The 6,053-nt window shown below is 44.7% G+C and overlaps 1 non-coding gene across 1 annotated transcript; it reads right to left on the bottom strand.

Annotated features, from left to right (window-relative positions):
• Nucleotides 1–1,113: 1,113 nt before the first annotated feature.
• LOC123171631 (U2 spliceosomal RNA) lies at nucleotides 1,114–1,308 on the bottom strand. The gene has a single exon (XR_006485332.1). It is a non-coding gene; the product is annotated as a U2 spliceosomal RNA (small nuclear RNA).
• Between the last annotated feature and the right edge of the window lie 4,745 nt (nucleotides 1,309–6,053).

The following is a 6,053-nucleotide window of genomic DNA, read 5'->3' as shown; positions in this document are numbered from 1 at the left end:
GTGGTTTGCAGTTCGTTCTACTTTTCTATTCACTTCAAAAATAGGAACATCATTACAGTCATTTGGGTGGTTAAATTCCAGAGACACAGGTACCGTGTAGCTATGCTTAGATGATATATGCATCTAGGAACTGCACATTTTTTTACTTATAAATTCAAGAAATAAACCAAGTGAGAAATAAAATCAATAAAGGGTTGCATTCGCGCGCACAGAGCGCTCCTGTACTTAACCAAGCAAAGGGGTTGGTATCCTTCCATCTTTCCAACCAACCGAGATTCGATGCCATCTTTCTTAGTAATGCTCTTCATTTCTATTTAGAGGAGTCCAGCCTATGAGCTGAACAAAAATATATTTTTTTGCGAATGAAACAAAAATATTTATTAGGCCACCATTAGTAAATTATCTAAATGCAGGTCTACTGAAGTACTGATCTGTATAAAGCAATAACTGGATTTAACTAGCTCTTCCCAATCAAGAACTCTCCCCAAATCCTCTACTTATCCAAGAAATATACTCACGTGCCTAAAACTAGGGGGGTGAGCTAATCTTCACCGAAATTGGTAACTGAGTCCACGTACATCCACATCCCAAGAAACATCCCAAAATGAGGCACCTAAACCTTGTTTCGGAGTAGATCTGTCACCTGGGTGATCTTGGAGGCGATGTTCTCCTCCCCGGAGGAGAGGAGAGATGGGATTTGTTTCCAACCCTCTTCCTCCACTGCCTTCTTTCTCTGTGGGTGTTGCTCTTGCCAGTCGGAGAGGAATGGAGTGCGTACCAGATGGATAGGGCGGCTTCCAAATCACCTTGCAGCGCCGAGCAGAATGAACTGGCGAGTGATGGCGCCGCAAAGGTATAGAGATTTTTCTTATGAAAACTGGAAAAGGCAACACAAAAGAAATGAGGAAATGCGAGCTCGGGGTTAACTCAGATCCATCCGTTTTGTAATTATTGTACTGTTGTCCTCTCTATCACTTCATAGAGAAATCAACCGGGATGAATACATGAAGATCTCTACAGACTACTGACAAACAGGTTGTTGATTGGACTATTTATTTGCCCCAACTCAAACAGAACTTAGATCTCAATCTCAAAGGTTTATTCTTGATTTGGTTGGGGTGCGCCAGGCCAGGGCAGCAGTGCAACGCCCGGCGACACGTGTGGACCCAAGCAGCAAGTTACTGTGATGGGTCCACCCCACAAAAAATAAATTTAATATCATTATGGATACATGGCCCACATATCAAATATTAAACTAATAAAAACAGATACTGCACTTGATCTTAGCCAAAAGGCCGAGAAAGGTATGAGTTGCAATGCTGAAGCGGGTCTCCTTTTATAGCCATCTGTCCTCTGTGCTCCTCCTCCGTGCGCGATGTGGTACTAAACCTGCTTGCTTCCTTCCTCTTCTCCTGTCCTGCGATGCGATGCCACTAGCACGCACGCGCTTGCGAGTTTGGGCCCAAAGTGAGAGCCCGTAGCAGGCCTTCTGGAGTTACAGCGTGCGATTCCGCCGTTCCTTTCCCGTTCTCCCCTGTGCCTACCCTTTTCTTCTGAAACTGGTACAATGCGGCGGCAGATTTATTGGCTAGAAACTCGGAGTTCTCTCATACAATTGTTTGGAAATCGGAGCCTCCAGGGTTTTTAATAGATGTATTAACAAACGATGTATCACTTTTTGTGCATGAAATATAAACCGTCATGACGGCTTTCCCGCAAAAACTAGTACATACACCAACCAGTAGTTGAAGAGGGATAATTTGGTGATTTCTGCACGTAATGTGCTTTGTTGGCCTGCAAAATCCTAGGATGATATGCATGCAGGGGAGTACGTGAAAAGGAATCTGTTTCCTAGTGTGCTGCAGCTGCTGCTACTCGAGAAGGGGCCAGCCCGACGGCCGAAAAATCTACGAAAATGACTAACACTGCGTTTGGATGTTCCCATTGAAGGTTTGGAATCTGAATTGGTATTGTAATCTTTCAATTCATGTGTTCGGTTGGACAGCGAATTGGCAGGCTGTAATGAAACGAATACGCTGGTTGAATTACATCCCATGCTAAGTGCTTGCCAACGATACAGAGCCGTCCCGCTCCGAATCGCACTGAAATCGGCCTACCCGCAAAACATACCTGTTCGAGCGAACGGAAAAAAGGAAGGGGATAGGAGAGACCCACCGCGACGACCTAGCAGACGCCGGCAGCAGCGGCGGCCACCACCACGGAGTCCGGCGGCGGCACAGGTGCCGTCCTCCCCTATTCCTCAGCTCCTGCTTGCCGTCCCCCTGAGCCACGCCCCGCCATGGAGTCCGGCGGCGGCGCAGGTGCCGCCCTCCCCTATTCATCAGCTCCTGCTTGCCGTCCCCCTGAGCCACGCCCTGCCATGGAGTCCGACGGCGGCGCAGGTGCCTTCCTCCCCGACAGGCTCCAGCCGCTGTACCCCGCCGTTCTTAGCCATGCCTGGCCGTCCTCCCTGCCCGCCGTCCCCGACCCTCTTCTGCTCGATTGGCCCTCTTGCTCGCCGGCGTGGACGTCTTCTGCTGTGGATCCCGCGGTGGTCGGAGTTTCCCATACACGAGGAGCTGCGGCTGCACGAGCTTGGCCCATCACGCTCGCCGGCGTCGCTCCATCCCGGTCGCGGATGGTCGGCTGACCGTCGGGGACGACTGCGTTCTGTGCTCCTCACGGCTGCTCGCCCCCCAAACCGCCATTTCCATTGTATGGCATCCAAACGTAACATTGGTATTGCTAGCTTATCTAATTCCAACCTGCAATATTTTGTACATCCAAACATCTGTATTGGTATTGGAGCCCATTGCAATACAAAGGTTGATTTGGTATTGGATCCAATGCAATTCAGAGGCTCTCAATGGAGACATCCAAACGAAGCCTAATGGTTTTTTTAAAGATCCAGCTTTTACTGGCGTTTTCATTTATTTAGCAGAGAGAGGTTACAAAATTTTGGCTCGGTCAAGTGACCTGAGGAGCACGGCATCACCGACAAGCTGGTGTTACCGCCTGTTCACACACGAACACGTCACCCGTGTACCCTCGATGCCGAGCGCGATGCGCGGTAGCACACGCCGGAGGAGGCTCGCCGGAAGCGCAGTACGCAAGACAATCTGACAGGTGCTTTTGTATACCCGAAGCCCCGCTCGTCCGGGAGGGACCCCGTCAGGATGGTGCAACGGCTATGGGATGCCTTAGGTCGGCCTAACCACCCCTAGAGCCTCGAGGTTCGCTGCCCTCCAATCCCGAAGAACGAGAAGCAAGGTACAAGGGAGAGGGATAATGATAGATGAACAGGGAAAGTATGATAGATTGATTTGTTCGATTGTGTGTTGTTCAACCGGTTGTCACCCCTCGTGTATACAAGAGATGGATGTACTTCCCGTGCAATGAAAGGTTTGGATTCACGTCCAAAACCCTAGTTTGGGTCCAACTCGGAGTCCAAACTTTCCAAAATTGTTCGGTTTAAAAGCTGACTGCATCTTGCGGGTCACTTTTGAGGCAGTAAACGATTTCGTCTAGAAACGAGCTCAAAAGCAATTTTAACCATTTCGGCAAGATGAACAACTTTCATGTTAAACGTTTATTCATTAGAGACCATCTTGAGGGGGTTTTGGGCTGTTTTCTGAAGTCTGCGGCAATCAGATACCCGGATGATTGTCCCTGGAGGGTCTGGCCATCTACTGTAGCCGTGCATTTTTAGCTCTAACTTTTGCATACGCCCTCGGATTAAGATAGTTTTTATATCAATTCAACCATTTCGACAAGGCAAAGACAATCCATGTAGAACATTTTCTCATACGAGGCCGTCTTGAAGGCGTAAATGGCCGAACAGTACTCTGAATATAAAAACTTAGTACTTCAAGCACATCTTCGGCCCTCGATGTGAGACCGGATGGCGATGACCCAAACTTCAAAGATGTTCATGTCGACAATATGATACTTCCTCATGTAGAGCACTTCTTCATTTGAGGCCATCTTAATAATGATTTTTATTACGTGACAAAATCTGATGTCAACACATGCACCCCTGTTTTTCGGCATAGCTTGTGTGCCGAAAAATAATCTGCATAATGTTTGATCAAAGGACGATGTCAACACTCCATCGGCCATTTGTATGTGCTTAGGGCGATAAGTATATATCGGCCATTGCTTACTTGAACTTTGTTGATGCGAACTTGGGTGGAATTTCCTCAAATCCTTGCTTAGTTTTCAAGCACTCAAAAAGAATACCATCAATAGTCCGGCAATAATTTCATATACCAATGTGCATCACAAAAACTTCCGCCGAACCATCTTGTCTACCCCATCGCTAGGATCTTACGGATAATCAATAATGAGCTTTCTTTCGCCTGCATAAAAAATTCATTAGTAGCCGAAGCGGTGGGCTTCGGTTCGGCCTTGCCTATGTCGACGAGACTATGCACCAGCTATTGATAGAAATGCAATACATGATCAACATAGTAGCTGGATGCTTGCTGTGCCAACTCTCTCCAATTGTCATGTTTAGATATATGAACAATTTGAAAGCAACCCAAGGAGAATGTTACATCTAGACATGCCTCAAGATAAACTACAAGTGATTCGTCAAAACATTGATAACTTCTTGATATCTGTTGCACTACTAATAACAAATCACTGAAAGCCTGAATATGTATGTCACCTATAGCAAGTAAAAGATTTCCGAATAACAATGCATATTCGACTTTGATTATTTGTGCAAAAAAATATTTAAGCGCCATGAGGCTTCACAAAATAACACCATCAGGAGATATATAAACAACACCAATACCTTGGCCGTTATGAATTCAACCATCAAAACATAATATCCATAGTACTACACAGACAATGCTAATATCAATATTATGCATGTCATAAATCCGATGCTCAATAACAAAACCAACAATGATTTGGCCTCTCGTAGATTTGAAGGATTTGTAGGCCAAATCATATTAAATCAAAACATAAGCCCACTCACCAATTTTGCTATGAATTGGTTTGTGCAACATATTTTGAATTGCATCGGTCATAATGTCTCAACTCCATGCAAGCATAATATAGGTATATGTATAAATTTCCATGAACACGTACCTTGTCTTGCTCTCCAATCGAACTAAGGCGATGTTAGAATGCTACACCGACCATTGCTTTGACATATTCTTAGGGCGATAGATAAATATTGGCCATTACAATAAGGTCCATGTAAACTTCATCCACCAAAGAATGTATAGCCGAAATAAACAAATGAAATGACAAATCAAATATTTTGGCCCTTTGATTCAGCAATAAACTTGTAGATAATCAAATGTATAGTGATTTGGTAATACCATTTCACGACATAAGAAATGATATTGCATCCATGGATCAAAATAAGTCCATGGAGGGTAACCGACCATACCTGGGGATGATTTCCATGGCAAAGACATCAATGGCATGTTTGACGAATATGAATGATGTGCTAATATAAGTTTTTGACGGGGTGATGGAAACTTTCGACTGAATTGTTTACTGCTTTCAATCTTCTCCTTCTTCACTTTTGTTGTACTTGTTGCAATAGAAGCTTGCACATCATTTTTTGTTTTGATTGCCCCCTTGGGAACCCATGCTATGTTCTTCTTTCTCAGCTCTCGTGCACCAAGCTTTTGTAATTCCTTGTTTTTCCAATACGATAAGTCGAGTGGGTGCCTCCGCTGTGATTTTGTTTCAAGTAATGGTAACTCTTTTTTGGCCTTGTGCACTCTCAAGTTCTTCTCTTCAGATTTGGCACTTTGATTTTTAACAATTGATTGCTTCACTTCTTTGCCTTTTGTAGCCAATGTTAACTCTTTAATTGTCTCTTTATCTTTTAAGATCAAATCTGAATTAGCACCCTTACGACATCTCTTTTCACGCGGTAAACTTGTTGGCCACCTCTTTCTTCTTCCTTGAGCTCCAGACCGATTCCTTATGATTGAAACGGTCTTTGACACGTGATTGTTCAAATATTGATCTTCTTAGAGCTGCATTATCTTTGTGAGATGGTCTAAAATAAGATAGAGAATGTGCAC

This window comes from Triticum aestivum, chromosome 7D (assembly GCF_018294505.1).
Source record: "Triticum aestivum cultivar Chinese Spring chromosome 7D, IWGSC CS RefSeq v2.1, whole genome shotgun sequence".
Classification (NCBI taxonomy): Eukaryota; Viridiplantae; Streptophyta; class Magnoliopsida; order Poales; family Poaceae; genus Triticum; species Triticum aestivum.
This window is presented reverse-complemented; position numbering and strand designations above follow the sequence as displayed.